Here is a 16,364-nt window from a genome sequence, read left to right as displayed (position 1 = left end):
AATAGTCCAATTTGGCCAGTTAAAAAACCTAATGGAACATACAGAATTACCATTGATTACAGAAATTTGAATAAGGTCTCACCCACTCTTCCAGGAACATTACCTAATGCAACTGAAGTTATTAATATTATCCAATCTGACCTGCCCAAATATATGGCAGCAGTGGATTTGTCAGACATGTTTTTTCCATCCCACTTCATGAGGACTCTAGACAGTTTACTACTTTTACATGGCAAGGAAAGCAATATCAATTTAAAAGATTACCACAAGGTTACAAAAATTCACCCACCATAGCTCACAATCTTCCAGCTTCTCACATTGATTCCCACAAAATACACCTCAAAAATCATACAGTACATAGATGATATCATGCTATACAACAACAATTTAGAAGTCTTGAGAAAAGACTTAGACTCCTTAGTATCTTATTTGCAGCAAAATGGGTGGACAATTAACCCAGACAAAATACAAAAGCCTGGCACACAAGTTACCGTCTTAGGCATTAACTGGAGCTCTCAAGGCAGATCTGTTCCAGAGAAGGTTATTAATAAATTAGATTCTCTAAAATCACCTACTAACAAGAAGAAAGCACAACAACTTATGGGATTATTTATGTTCTGGAGGCAACACATACCATATTTAGCAGACATAGCTAAACCAATTTACAAAGTCACCAGGAAAGCAATCGATTTTGTTTGGAATGAGGAACAGGAGGAGGCTTTTCAACAACTTAAGGAGTACATACACCTCTTTTCTACCCTCCAGTCTATAAGACCGGGAGATAAGATAGTATTAGACATAGCTTTCCTACAGGATCATGGTCACTGGGGGCTTTACAAAAAGTCACCAGATGAGCCTAGATTAATTCCAGTGGGATTTTGGTCCAAAAAAATTTCCATATTCTCATTTTAAATACTCCCCTTATGAAAAGTTAACTTGGACTTTGTATGCTGCATTATTGCATCCTGAGCCTTTGACGGGACTTCAACCCATTAAGGTCAGGAGTACCTTGCCACTCAAGGCATGGTTAGATATGTCAGCGGAAGAATTGGCAGGTAGCCAAACTGAGGAGAAGGTACTCGCATGGAAGTGGTATATCAATTCGCGTAGTACCAGCGGAGCTGGAGAACCAGCCCTCCTCACCGAGGAGGTTTGCAAGCTTGAGGTAGAGCCACCTACCCGTGCCAACAAGCTTGCCCCAATGGCAAAACCCATTGGAGGGCACGGACCGAAATACTCACCCACCTTGAAAAATGCCTGGTTTACAGATGGATCAGCCTCCGTGTCCGGCGACCGACATACTTGGAGAGCTGCGGCTTTCAATCCCGCGACATGTCAAGCCCTGACAGCAAAGGGTGAGTCCAAATCTGCTCAGCATGCAGAACTCATTGCAGCATACCTAGCAGTGAGACTCTGTAGAACAACATAGAGCTAAGGTGTATATTTACACCGACTCTTGGGCCATATATAATGGTGTTATATTATGGTCTAGGAAATGGAAAGAAACTGATCGGAGTATTAATGGAAAGGAAATTTGGTCCAAACCTTACTGGGTTAAGTTAGATGAATTTTCAGAAAAGATTAAGATATATGTCACACATGTTAGTGCACACGCTACAGACAACTCACCTACTACATTACACAATCAAGTAGCAGATCAATTAGCTAAAGGGCTCACACCCGATCAAGAAGTCACAATCCTTGATAGAACTAAATCATTACCCATCAAATTATCCATTAAGAAAGACAAGGATGGTAACTATTTTATACCTCCAATTCCAACTATCAAGTTAAAAAAGGGAGATGGCAAATACATGGCTGACAAACCTAAGGAAGAACTTATTCTACCAATCCAATTCATTAAACAGATTCATGCTAATTTAGGACACATTGGACACTCTTCACTCATAAATTGGTTCTATAAAAGAAATATTAAGACCCCCATTAAAGATATTAAATCAGCTGTAAATTCTTGTGAAACTTGTAAAGGAACTCAGATGTTTAGGGCTTTACAACCACCTAGAATTAGTAAACCCTTATTTCCTAATCAACTTCTACAAATTGACTTTATTGGTCCATTATCAGTACATTTTACCCAAAAATATGCTTGTACCTTAGTAGATGTATGCACTGGAATTCTAACTGCAATTGGTTCTAATCACCCAGATGCCAATACTACTCTTAAAACAATCCAAAGTTGGATGACCCATTTTGGTCCTCCACAATGCATTGAATCAGATCAAGGTTCACACTTTACAGCCGCAAAAGTTCAGAAATTAGCACAGGAATGTGATATTGATTGGAATTTTCATTTACCTTATAACCCTACAGCAGCAGGTACAATTGAAAGACATAATGGTCTTCTTAAACATAAGATTCAAACTTTGATGATGGACAGACACTTCACGTCTCTACAAGAGCTGTTAGATAGAGCTACCCTTTTACTAAATAGCAGACCTAGACCACAGAGGTTATCACCATTTGAAGAACTTTATGCTCCTCATCTTGAAAAAATCCCAGATTATGAATTTGTTCCACCTACACCTAAAATTCATAGAAATTTACCTTATAAAATCTTAACCAAAAATCCTAAAGATGGCTCCTTATCCCCACAGGAAATAATTGCACACAGTGGAGCCTCGCTATATTGGACTGTAAATAACAAGGGACATTTACAACAGACCAAGATATGCCATTCTCAACCCTTTACTTGAGGCCTACACTTATCATATTGCTTTACGCACTTCTATCAGCCATACCTTCTTTCTTTCTCTTACAAATCCTTATAGTCTTTATCTCACAGGATGCGTTTAGGGACCGTTGTGAAAATCGTTACTTTCCTTCTTACTCTTACTCTACTCCTCGCCATAGCGATGGGCACCCTGACTCTTATGTGGTGCCAATGGAGAACATACACTCCACCCATCACACCTAATGATACCGAACATCTTCAAGGAATAATTCATGGTATCATTTCCAACCTCACTACCCCCACATCTTGGTTCTATAATCACACTGTCTGTATCCTGACAGGTCTATCCTGGAGCGATGGGAGCTCAACATAACCTAATTCCTTCGGAATGTCAAAGGAAATATAGTTACCCCATCACCTGATACTATTCAACTTTCTAATCCTACTCCTCCTCCATCGCCAGATATTGCTGATATTGTGGCTTTACCACAACCTCCTACTCATACCCCTTCAGCACCTACTGCAACCCAACCTTTACAACCTTCTACTCCTCTTTACCCACTTTCACACCTGAACCCACCGCCACAACAGAGACATTACCACAGACTCTATCCTGATCTTATCAACCCCTCATGGTACACTAGGATTGCTTTACTAGATGCGATTGCTTAACCCACAACCTATTTGCTCTGCTCTCTCGGTGGAATTATAGAAATAGTTCAAGGAACCCTTAATGATATTCAAAGCCTTTCTGAATATTTACCAGGTCAGGCTGCAATTGATTGAGTTCTATGCTGAAAGATTATATAACAATAGCCGAACAAGCAATTTATGCAGAAGATAGAAATTCACCTCAGATACTCTCATTGTCCACACCAACAGAATTTCTTACTCAACTTTGTTTAGGAAGCCTAGGAGCTCCTGAATCAACCTCAGAATGGCATTTCCGCCCAGCTATTACCCAACGAGAAAAAGAATCGGAGGAACTTATGCAAATGATAGAGGAAGAGGAGTCATTTATATAACTCTAGCTTCTGTAATACTCTTCAAAATCTGCAGTGGCACAACTATTTCTCCTACTATAGCTACTTCTTTTGAAACTTCTTCTGAAACTTCTACTTCTACTACTATAAAACCAAATACTATAGCAGCAGCTATGACTATGGAACCACCTCTTCATAACATGACTTTAGAACAACTTCCACAACATTACATTTTTCACCCTCCTTATATCTTCACTAACAATACTCTTTTTTCTCTAACTATAGGACACTTTGATTTCAACACTTCTCTATATTACACTGCTACACATAAACTATGTCCCAGTTATTATACACAGAAGTATTGTCAGCTACAAGCTTTAAATGAAGATCAGACTACTCTAAGAGCATACCATCACACACAACTTAAAGACTGTGTGAAACTTCAATGGTTTCAGGATGCATTACATACTAGATCTGTATCAATTGTTGACACTCAATCTCGGGAACCACAGGGAATAACTTATCATGTCTCTAATGATACCCTTTTACAATGGAGAGGATCCATCATAATGCCGATACAGTCAATAAACCCTTATAGCACTGAAGAAAACAATACTTGTATACAAAGAGCAACTTTTAATGTAGTACCCTTCGTGGAACACTTAATGAGTTTTTAGAACACAGGAGAACTAGATGACACAGATATAGAGGACTATGAGTATGATGGTGAGGACAATACTAGTTCGAATCTAGCCGCCTCAACAAACAACAGAAACATCCTCAACCATAGAGACCACTGCTCCTGAAACCTCACCAACCACTCCAACTTTCATGAATCCCAAACCCTTTTTATCACCACCAATTTTGAATCCCACATTACCAGAAGGCTTCCCTGAAGGACATCCTATTAATCATACCGTAAAGGAAGGTGACATAACATATTATCAATATTATCTTACAGAGTTTCCAAAATTTCCAACCTTTGGCAATTTTTGCATTGGAATAGAGTGCACTATGGGTGCCTCTGAAGGCGCTGCACTTGCCTCTCATATGAGGACACCATTAGATGATACAATCACACCTGAAGAATACCTAGAGAAGGACAATAATTTTGGGCCTTTTAGACATATACCTCAGGTGCTGACTGATCTAATTTCCCCTGTCACTTATGATGATTTCACCATAGAACCCAAATTATGGGAAGCACCTCGATTTGGTCCCATCTATCAAATCTGTTTTGTGGCAGGCATAGTGAATAATTCTTTTCCTCTCAATAATACCGACCCTTTCGATCAAAGCTTTACATTCATAGAAAAGGCAATTTATTGTAGAGACCCTTCTTTCCTACCAAAACCGGTGAAGGAACTCTTACAGAAACATACCTATCAAAAAACAATCACATTAGCATCTAAGCTCAGAACGCCATCGGCTCTAGGATTTACCCAAAACACATAGAACTTACCAAAACAGAGGGGCATGCTTAATAGTACTCACTTATGCTGAGGCAGAGGAAATATTATACAAACAACTATTAAGTACTATGATTGCAGGCGTAAAAACACCTATAAAAGCTCTTGAATACTCACCACAGGACTGCTCTAACATCACAACAAGTACAATGACATTTACATCAAAAATAGACACAATCTTACACAATTGGCTTCACTCTACTCGTATCTTAATAAGGGAAGAACCCGATAATCTAAATGCCTCACTTATTGGCAATATCACACTCCAATTTTTGTCTATCCAATTTCAACAAACAACATTTCCTATATTTTTATTCAGAAGTAACACCTCTAGTATCAATTTAACAAGGGAAAGTCAGACATACCATGACTGTTCCATTCACAAATTCATGATTTTACATCCTAACCTACCATATGGTGTTATTCCAGTACATTCCATTAACACTAAAGCTGCACCCTTTAGATATCATCCTTACTCTTATGGCCCTTTTCCTATCACAAAGTATAGGAATATATCAGTAAAATTTGATTAGTGTGCAGCACCTCACACTATGCAGAAATGGTACAAGTTTCCTGAAAATGTTACCTGACCAACACCATTCCCTTTAGACAAAACTCATTGGGATCTTTGTTCTCAGGTATTAGACCCTAGGATTAATCTTACTTAAAATGTCTCTTATGGAATGAAACCAACCTCTTGGTTTTCTACTTTTGGTGCAAAGATTAACACTCACAACACCTTTAGAATCGCAGGAAGTTTATCACTAGGTTATCAATCATACATGATAATGTACCTCGAAGGAGGGTGGAAAAAAGCTTTCCTACACCATCTCTCACCTATTACTAACCACACAGTATTACCTAATTCTGATTTCTTCCATGTACCAAACCCGAGAGATCAATGCTTCACCAAGACACCTCTAGACCCCTGCATTATCTATAGAGGATGTTATAATAGCACCATATGTTTAAGGACTTTACATTTTCCTTCCATCTATTCATATGGTATTATTAAGCCTGCACCTACCATTTTAACACCACCTCCTGTCATGACCCACTCTGATAATCCAATTCGAATTATTTACAAACCACAAATTCAATGCACCACTCTGTACTTTTCACCTTCCGACTTTCTTGTAACCTCTCTTATACCTGCATGCACTTCACAACAACTTAACTTACAATTACCACCCTTTCCCCAACGTTTTCATTCTAATGTTAGGAAACTCCTACAACTTGATGCAGCCGCATTTGCAATGGCATCTCTCTCTCTAACTGTATCTATAGCTAATTCTATTAAGATCAACAAACTGACACGTGACTTAAATGTCTTCATGTCAGAAACGGCCATGGAACAGGCAAAAATCATGAGGTTAGTCTCATCTTCTTTCGATTCGGCCTACGCACTAGCTGCACAGACTCAACAACAAATCAGATTATTATCTGAAGCAACTAAACAACAGAATGAAGCTATCCAAAAGCTTCACATGGACCTAGAGGACCTCAATACTCGATTCCAAATGTATCAATTCAAATGGCAATGCATAAAAATTCAAGACCATTTGACTCAGGCCCACAGAGACATGCTTAACTTAATGCAGTTAGGTACCGGATTTAATCCCTTATGGAGCGATGCTACTGCAAGAGTTGACTTCTCTAAACCTGTTGGTTGTGACACGGCAGACTGCAAAATATCTATTCTAACAACTATTGGCGGAGAAAATCTCCTAGCCTACTCCACTATTGACATCCCTACCAAAATAGGGGAAGATTATGTCTTACCTGTAGGCGATCTTTTGTTCGTTGATCCCTACTTCTTCAAAAAATCAGATCTTACTGAATTCTCGCCCACTGTCTATATTGCTCATAATGCACTTTATGCAGACTCTTTTCCTGTTGCTTTAATCCCACATCAGCCTAGACCCACTTTCTACTCTTTAGGAAGACATAATTGGGTAATTTGTTTCTCTAACTTTTCCTACTTTGACCATAAAACCTTTTGGGATGTCAACATTCAAGGCATGAATAATTGCTCTCTCCTTACTAATGGTATGAACATTTCTATAAATAATGTCACACATTATACTACTTATACAGAATCTTCAACTATCTTTTGGCACCCTTCTGTGCCCCTTGTCCCTACTCTAACTACCAAGCATTATACCGCCCCGCCTACCCTTAACAAATCTTCTACTAAGTTAGCACAACTTGAGGGTCTCACTAAGAAGACGCTTCAACAACTCAAGAAGCCAATAGACAAACTACATCACATCGCTTACGTACCAAATGCTGGGATCATCGCGACCAAGGAGGACGTCAGGAAACTACACAGCGCCTGCCATCTCGGAGATACCCTCCTCTCACTTTGGAGAATGGTACCTTGCACTCCCAACTGGAACGCGCTGAACCCCGTGACCCTCATTCAACATGGATTTTCTTCTTTACAAAATACTTGGACTCTGATTAAGGAAATTGCTCTTGGTTTTGCTTGTTTCTTTTTGCTTCATCTCTTTCTTAAGATGATTTTTACTCTTCTTCCCCAGAAGGAGAAACCTTTTTAGTCTGATTCCCTTGGACTAAATCCATGGGAATCCCCGGGTGGACTGTTATAGAAATAGATTTGTGTGTGTATTAGAGTCAGGAATCTAAGTTTGATGTGTGTATTAGACTTGACATAAGTAACTCCATTTTGTGTGACTGAGTGTAGCTGTGAGGCCTGCGTGGCATGATAAGAGTAACACTTTGTAGCCCTGGCCTCCAAGCAGGCCCCGAGCTCTGTAGGACCCTGACAAGACACACCGAAGACGCACCACACCTTCAACTGACCTGTTAAAAGCAGGGGCTTTTCGGCCACATCCTTGGACGCTTGTCTGCCCTCCACAGGCTTCGTGCCCAGCTCCGGGAAAGCTGACCCTGCCTTGCTCTCCCTGCACCTCTCTGCGGGAGCTTCCAGACGGCTGCAGTGACAGACGCCATCGCGGCCGTATCCCCGTGTGTGTGTGTCTTTCTGCGGATCCTCCGGGTGGCCTGCTGGTGCCGAGAACCATCGGGAACTGGTAAAGAAACCCTGTGTGATTTGCTTTATGTTAGTCCCTGTCTCCCTTCTTGAAACTTGAATTATTGGCTCGGTCTCATTGAACTAAAGTGTCTCTCGACCCTCACGGTGGTATAGCCACGTATTGGGAGTTAGACCACCTGCATTTACGTCTCCAGAGAAACTGGGATATAGGCCCCATATAATTACAAGGGACTATACAAGACGGAGGCAGGAGGGGCAGTGTCAGAAGGGGATGTGGTGGAGGCAGAGGTTGGCTTTTGTATTTTGAATATGGAAGAAGGGGCCATGAGCCAATGAATGCAAGTGAAGAATCTGCCCTTAAAGCCTCCAAAAAAAAAAAAAAAATCAGACCTGCCAGCACCTTTATTATGACCATCTAAGATTCATTTCTGACTTCTGACCTCCAAAACTGCAAGCTCATAAGTTTGTGTTATTTTAATCATTACGTTTGTGGTAACTTGTTACATCAACAATAGAAAACTAACACACCCTGCCTTCTGAAAGACTATGCTGATGCCTCCAATGAGGCAAGACAAGGTTGCCTTATAAGACAATGCAGGGCCCATCACAAGCTGGACCCACCAGCCCTTCTGGTCACCAACCAACTAGGGCCAAATCTCAGCATAACCAGAAGGAACTGTTGCACTGGCTAATAGGAGGGGAAGGACTATACGACAAAGGAATTACAGAATCAGACTACCATGCACGAGAAGGGTCAGAATCCTCAGGACTTGGAGGATTCTGAGGATGAGAAACTATAAACTTGAATACAGAGTTTGTCAATAAGGGACAAACTCCTATCACGCATGATTTAACCCAATGGCAATGGCCCCAGGGTGTAGGCACCCTGAGATAGCCCTTGGAAGCTTGGAGCAAATGAATGCCAAATGAATTCCAAAAGTACAGACTTGGGCTCTGTACAATGATTTATCTGGTCTTTCTCCCTGGCTCCCTGAGAGGTAACTTCTAAAACTCTTGGCATTTTCTCATAATAGTAGTGTCTTTGTCATGTGTGAACCACTTAGATTACACCTGAGTTCATACCAACAAGATCCTGAAGGGAGTGGATCACCAGAAAGACTAATGAAGTGACAAGAAGGTTGGGGCTTGGGGTCAGCCTGACCTCCACAGAGGGTAGGGGAAGCTGCAGACTGGGTTCTATCACATGGTTGAGAATGAAAAAAATCATGTCTACATGAGGTAACCCCAGGAAAAACTCTAGACACTGAGGACAGGGTGAGGGTCCTGGGTGGTGAACACATCGATGTGCCAGAAGTGGGCAGCAGCCTCACTCCGCAAGGAGAAGGCAACAGAGCTTGGCATCTGGAACTTTTCTTGACCTAGACATTTGCATCTCTCCCAAACTGTAGCCTTCCAAATTCATGAGCGCCCTAGCCAGATTGGCTCAGTGGTTAGAGCATTAGCCCACAGACTAGAGGGTCTCGGGTTCAGTTCCACTCAAGGGCATGTACCTGGGTTGACGGCTCAATCACTGATACTCCGAGAGCACGTGCGGGAGGCAACCCATCGATATGTCTCTCTCACATCGATGTTTCTCTCTCTCCCTTCCACTCTCTCTGAAAAGCAATGGAAAAAATATCCTCTGGTAACGGTTAAAAAAAAGTTAAAATCATGAATTTTAATGTATATTTCACCACAATAAAAAAACCTTAAACAGGTGAAATTTGTTTTAGTAATATTTTATGTATCACAATATAGTCAAAATATTTTCATTTCAATATGTAACTAATTTTTAAGATTGAAATGTTTTATATTCTTGTTATCATACTAAAGCCTTTGAAAAGTTAGCATTCAGCGTGTATGCTACACTTACAGGGCACCCCAGTGAGGGCTAGCCAATTTCAAGTGCTCAATAGCCTCATGGAGCCAGTGGACAGCCTTCATCTAAAACCTCATCTGCAAGCATCTCCATTCTACTTGCAAAGACCCACATGTTCCCTGCAACACTCCTGCAGCACCTCTGCAAATCCGCCTACAGGTTTTCTGCAAACTTCCCACATCATCTTCAAACACGCCCACAGCTCACAGGCCGATCCCTGAATCTCACTGCGGGCAGCTTCAGAACCTCTGCAGGTTGATCTGGCCTGCAAAGCACCCCTCTTCTTAGTGTAAAATGCCATATGCCCATGGGAAACACTCTGGCAGGGCCCCACATAGTCCTCTCCAAGTCCGGGGGGGGGCGGGGCCTGAGGCCAGAAAGGAGACCCCAGGTGTCCTTCCTCTTGCTTCCCCTCAGGCTCTTCATCCTGGGCCTCTTCTAGGAAGGCAACCAGCTCCTCCCGCAGCACCGGGTCTCCAGCCCCAGGCTACACAGCTGGCCCAGCAGCTGGACATCGCTCTGCGAAGTTTCTCCTGCTGGAGGGAAGGGAGAGTCATGGGCATTCCACCCCAGAGAGCATGCCCCCCAACCTGGGTGGAAGCAGGTCCCAGCTCAGGACCTGACAGAGTCTTTGCTTGACCTAACTTTAGTCAGGCTCCTGAAACTTCCCGTAGGCCCACCTGTGCACCGCCTCGTAAAATGCAGTCTTAGCAATAATCCCCATCCTCCATCCCTGAACGCTCTCCATAGCTTGTCTAGTCTGGTTCTTCACCTCCCACATCTCCCAGCTGATGTCTGATCACTCTGGCCGGTCTTCAGCAGGAATCCTGCTGAGTCACTTGACCCAAAATGCCCCCTTCCTGCTGATGTAATTTTCTATCCACTGTCCCCCAGCGGCTCCTGCGCCGTAAATTTCCACTTGCCCATGCTGTACTTGGAGTTGAGCCCAATCTTTCTCGTCCACTGTAAAATCCCATCACAGTGGTCCCTGTTCCCATCACCTTACTACCTATACCATGTTCTTGGGCAGGTCCTTGCTGTGTCCCGGGACCTTATCTGCCATCCTGCTTCTCACGGTGTCTCTTGATCTGTCGCTCTCTCTCCATTTGTCTCTCCCTGTCTCTACCTCTCTCTGTGTGTGTCTGACTCTTAATCTCTTGGTCTCTCGTTTCCCTCTCTTGGTATCCATCTCCCTGTCTCCACCTGTCTGTCTGTTTCTATGTCTTTCCATACCCCGTCTTTCTGTCTGCCTGTATTTCTCTGCCTTTGTCTCCATCTCTCTGTCTCTTAGATTTAATCTGAGTCTCTGTCTCTGCTTTCCATCTCCATCTCCATCTCTTTCTGGGTCTCTCTTTGTGTCTGTCTCTATTCCAGCCTCTCACTCTTTGGGTCTATGTGTCTACCTCTCTTTGGGTCTCTCTCTAGCTCTCTCTCTCTCTCTCTCTCTGGCTTTATTTCTTGATTTCCGTCTCTCAATTTCTGTCTTTCAATCTCTGGCCCTTTCTATTTTCACACATTGCCTTTCATTCATTCATTCATTCATTCATTCATTCATTCATTCATTCATTCATTCTCCCCCACCCCTACTCTATCTCTTGCCCCTCCAAATTCCTCACTCACCAACTCCTCCCAGATCCACAGCAGACTCTCCCTGGCACCTTCAGTGTCTGCCCCTGGGGACATGAGGGTCTGGTCAGCTCTCCCTGATGGGGGGCACCTCTCAGGGCCCTGGGGGTTGGACCCAGCCCTGGAGGCACCAGTCCAGCCTGCCTCAGCTGCCTCCACAGCTCCATAGTCTCTGAGCAGTGGCTGTACAGAACAGGAAGTAGCAAGGCCCAGAATGACCCAGCCCCCTGGAGGCCTGGGGGGTGGGGAAAATAAAGGGCAGTGGAAGGGTCTGACATGGCATCCCAAAGCCTGTTCTTCAGTGAGAATTAGCATTTTTTTCTTTCTGAAGCCTAATCTCAACTCCGCTTACAAGCATCCAACTCCACCCCTCCATGTCTCTTCCCAGGAATAACCCCTCCCTGTCTTTGATGTCTATTGATGCCTGGCCTCATCCTGTGTAGCCCTCTCCTGGGTCTCAGGTCCCAACACTCATCCTCAAACCCCAACTTGGTCCTTGCCTTTCTCCACTCAAGCCATCCAGGGCTTCCCAATCAGTGTGCCTGAGGAGCCAGGAATGGCTTCCAAGAGAATGATCCCTCGGCTGGGCTGCCTCAATGTCCGGGCTGCTGGTATTTCACTGAGCAGCCAACTCTGCTGACTCTAGACTTGCCCACAGATGGTATCACTTTCAGCACTGGGCCCTGCCAGGGAAAAGGTTGGAACACACTGCAGGCCTCCCTCTGCTAGAGCCCCTCTGTCAGGCCCAGGACGTTCAAATTCCTTTGATGTGTCAATGGCTTCAAAGTCCCTGACTCCAGTCTGACCTCCCTCCTGAGCTTCAGACCCCTACTCAGCATCTCCACCTGGATGTCTCAAGATGCATATGGTCAAAACAGAACTCTCAATTGGGACCTACCCCACCGTATTAGTTTCCCGGTGCTGCTTTAACAAATTACCACAAACTTAGTGGCTTAAAACAGCACAATGTTATTCTCTTACAGTTCCAGAGGTCACAAGTCTAAAGTGGGTGCACAGGGCTGGGTTCTTTCTGGAGACTCTAGGGGAGAATCAATTTTCTAACTTTAACAGCTTCTAGGAGCCACCCACATTTCCGGGCTCATAGCCCTTTCCTTGTATCACTCCAAGCTCTTCCATCTATCATCAGGACTTTCCTGCCTCCATTTTATAATATCCTCATGATTACATTGGGCCCACCTCAATTACCCAGGATAATCTCCCCATCTCAAGATTTCTAACTTAACCACATCTTTTGCATATCACTGATAGTGACATACTCACGGGTTCCAGGGATCAGAACGTGGATATTTGAGGGGGGGTCATCTCAGCCTACCACACCTGTCCTTCCAAGCACCTGCTACTCCCCAGTTTCCCCATCTCTCTGAGTGGCAGCACTGTCCTTGTAGTTTCTCGAGGTGCTGGCTCAAACTCCAAAAGAGATTCATAATCTGAGTACTTCTCACCATTTCCGTTGTCCCATCTCTGCTCCTGTCTCCATTCATCTCTGGTTTGGATGAGTATAGTAGCCTCTTTGCGGCCCCCCCCCCCCCCCGCCCTCTAAGATCTGTTTCCCGCCTGGCAGAATTGATCTTTACAAAATGTAAATTAGATGACACTGTCCTGAGAAGGGAATAAAATCCTACCAGGCCTGCACAGTCAGCTCCCGGCCCACCTGCCTGACCTGGTCTTCCACCTCTGTCTTCAAGACGGTTCTCACCTCTGGGCCTTTGCACTGGCTGCTACTCTGCCTGGAACACTTTCCTCCCAGATGTTTGAATGGCTGTTTCCTTCTTATCCTCCACTTAAATGTCATGTCTTCAGAGAGGCTTTTGCCAATGGCCCTGTACCGCTGTCACTCCCTATCATATTACCTGTTCGTATTTGCCTCTTATCAAATACTATCTGAAGTTACCTTGCTTCTTCTGGTGTTTCCTATCCATCCTCTCCCTGCCTGGAATGCTGACTCCCGGAGATGGGGCTGGGTCGGTCCTGTTCACCATGGTAACCTCAGCACCCAGAGCAGTGCCTGCGCCATGGTACCTGCTCAGTAAATATTTGTGGAGTGAATGAATGAGTGAATGAATGAATGATTCCATCCTCAAGACTTCACATCGACTCTTCACTCTGAGCTCCAAACTGAAGTCACACACACATCACAGTACTAATCTTTTTTTTTCCCTCTCATTAAACTTTGTTTTAATGGGTCTCAACATTCTGTGACAGATTTTTGGTCAAGTTGTTTCCATTAAAAACTAATAACTAAAAACTAGTAACTAACTAAAACTAATAACTGATTTTAAAAACTAATAACTTAAAAACTGCCACACACACACACACAAATGGTCCACAAAACATTCTCCTTTCCTTCTGAAGGTTTTACAATGCATTGTAATTATTAACCAGTCCTTTACTATTAAACTTAAATGGCCAATTGAGACAAACAGTTCTGAGACTGTTCTCCCACCACTGATTAAGACTGGGGTGGCAGGTATTGGGGATAATATTCATTTAGCCTTCTGAGCTTTCTGGGCAGACTTGGTGACTTTGCCAGCTCCAGCTGCCTTCTTGTCCACTGCTTTGATGACACCAACAGCAACTGTCTCATGTCACGAACAGCAAAACGGCCCAGAGGAGGGTACTCAGAGAAGCTCTCAACACACATGGGCTTGCCAGGCACCATATCACCGATGGCAGCATCACCAGATTTCAAAAACTTAGGGCCATCTTCCAGCTTTTTCCCAGAATGACAATCAATCTTCTCCTTCAGCTCAGCAAATTTGCAAGCGATATGAGCTGTGTGATAGTCCAGCACAGGTGCATACCCAGCACTGATTTGGCCTGGATGGTTCAGGATAATCACCTGAGCTGTGAAGCCAGCTGCTTCCATTGGTGGGTCATTTTTGCTGTCACCAGCCACATTGCCACGACGAACATCTTTGACAGACACATTCTTGACATTGAAGCCCACATTGTCCCCAGGAAGAGCTTCACTCAAAGCTTCATGGTGCATTTCAACAGACTTTACTTCAGTTGTAACATTGACTGGAGCAAAGGTGACCACCATGCCGGGCTTTAGAACACCAGTCTCCACTCAGCCCACAGGGACAGTACCAATACCACCAATTTTGTAGACATCCTGGAGGGGTAGACGCAGGGGCTTGTCAGTTGGACGAGTTGGTGGTAAGATGCAATCCAGAGCTTCAAGCAGTGCGGTTCCACTGGCATTGCCATCTTTACGGGTGACTTTCCATCCCTTGAACCAAGGCATATTAGTACTTGGCTCAAGCACGTTGTCACCATTCCAACCAGAAATTGGCATAAATGCTACTGTGTCAGGGTTGTAGCCAATTTTCTTAATATAGGTGCTGACTTCTTTAACAAGTTCCTCGTATCTCTTCTGGCTGTGGGGTGGCTCAGTGGAATCCATTTTGTTAACACCAACAATCAGTTGTTTCACACCCAGTGTGTAAGCCAGAAGGGCTTGTTCACGGGTCTGCCCATTCTTGGAGATACCTGCTTCAAATTCACCAACACCAGCAGCAACAATCGGGACAGCACAGTCAGCCTGAGATGTGCCTGTAATCATGTTTTTGATGACAGCTCTGTGTCCCGGGGCATCAATGATGGTCACATAATACTTGCTGGTCTCGAATTTCCACAGGGAGATAGCAACGGTGATACCACGCTCACGTTCAGCTTTCAGTTTATCCAAGTCCCAGGCATACTTGAAGGAGCCCTTCCCCATCTCAGCTGCCTCCTTCTCAAGTTTTTCGATGGTTCTTTTGTCGATCCCACCACATTTGTAGATCAGACGGCCAGTAGTGGTAGACTTGCCGGAATCTACGTGTCCAATGACGACAATGTTGATATGAGTCTTTTCCTTTCCCATTTTGGGTTTGTTAGTGGTGGTTTTCAAGACACCTGTGTTCTGGCGGCAAACCCGTTGCGAAAAGGCTCACAGCACTAATCTTGAGATCTCCTCTCCATCCCTTACCCTGAAGTCTAACCTCGACACCCGCTCGATCTTTTTCCCAGGGGAAAATAATGCTGGGCAATTTGGGGGGCACTGAATTCCCTATTGCAAGGAGGGAGTGAGCAAGAGCTGGAGAACAGGGAGGCTCAGGGGAACCCTGACTTCAGTCAGAGGAAGGGAAGGTGCTCTCACTGGAAGGACTGCCCACCCTCTCCTAGGGAAAGGCTAGAGTCCCACTACAAAGCCTACAGAGAGGGCACTCAGAGAAATCCCTGAACCCAAAAAAGAGTAAAAAATGCAAGCGCCTTCACGAGGAGAGCGTGACCCAAAAAGAGGTCAAACAGGGAGCCAGGCGGGCTGGTAAAAGGGACCGGCCCCTTCCAGTGACCTAATCCCAGCAAGATGGCGGCGCCCAGCGCGGTACGTGATCGGAGTTCCTAGAGCCCCGAAATGGAAGTCCATTCAGCTGCCTCCGCCTTCAGGGCCAGTGTCGGCGCCCGGGAAGCAAGGAGCGTGGGGCAGCAGGAGGCCTCCCGGCTAGGCCTCGCGCTGCCAGTGTAGACACGCGGCTCTTGGGAGCCCGGGAGGAAGAGCGCAGGTTGCAGGCTGCTGAGGAGCTTCCGGGAGGAAGAGGGGGGGCGGGCGTTTGGCAGAGAGAAACCAATGCAGAAGCAGGAGATGTCTTCCGGAAATGGCACACCCGGCCAATCAGAGGGAGGGATA

At 44.5% G+C, this 16,364-nt stretch overlaps 1 pseudogene; it reads right to left on the bottom strand.

Annotated features, from left to right (window-relative positions):
• Window positions 1-14,100: 14,100 nt before the first annotated feature.
• Window positions 14,101-15,620, bottom strand: LOC148093548 (elongation factor 1-alpha 1 pseudogene; annotated as a pseudogene).
• Window positions 15,621-16,364: the final 744 nt, after the last annotated feature.

This window comes from Miniopterus natalensis, chromosome 3 (genome assembly GCF_054644295.1).
Source record: "Miniopterus natalensis isolate mMinNat1 chromosome 3, mMinNat1.hap1, whole genome shotgun sequence".
In the NCBI taxonomy this organism is placed as follows: domain Eukaryota; kingdom Metazoa; phylum Chordata; class Mammalia; order Chiroptera; family Miniopteridae; genus Miniopterus; species Miniopterus natalensis.
The sequence above is the reverse complement of the archived record's forward strand: the minus strand, read 5'-3'. Positions and strand labels throughout refer to the sequence as shown.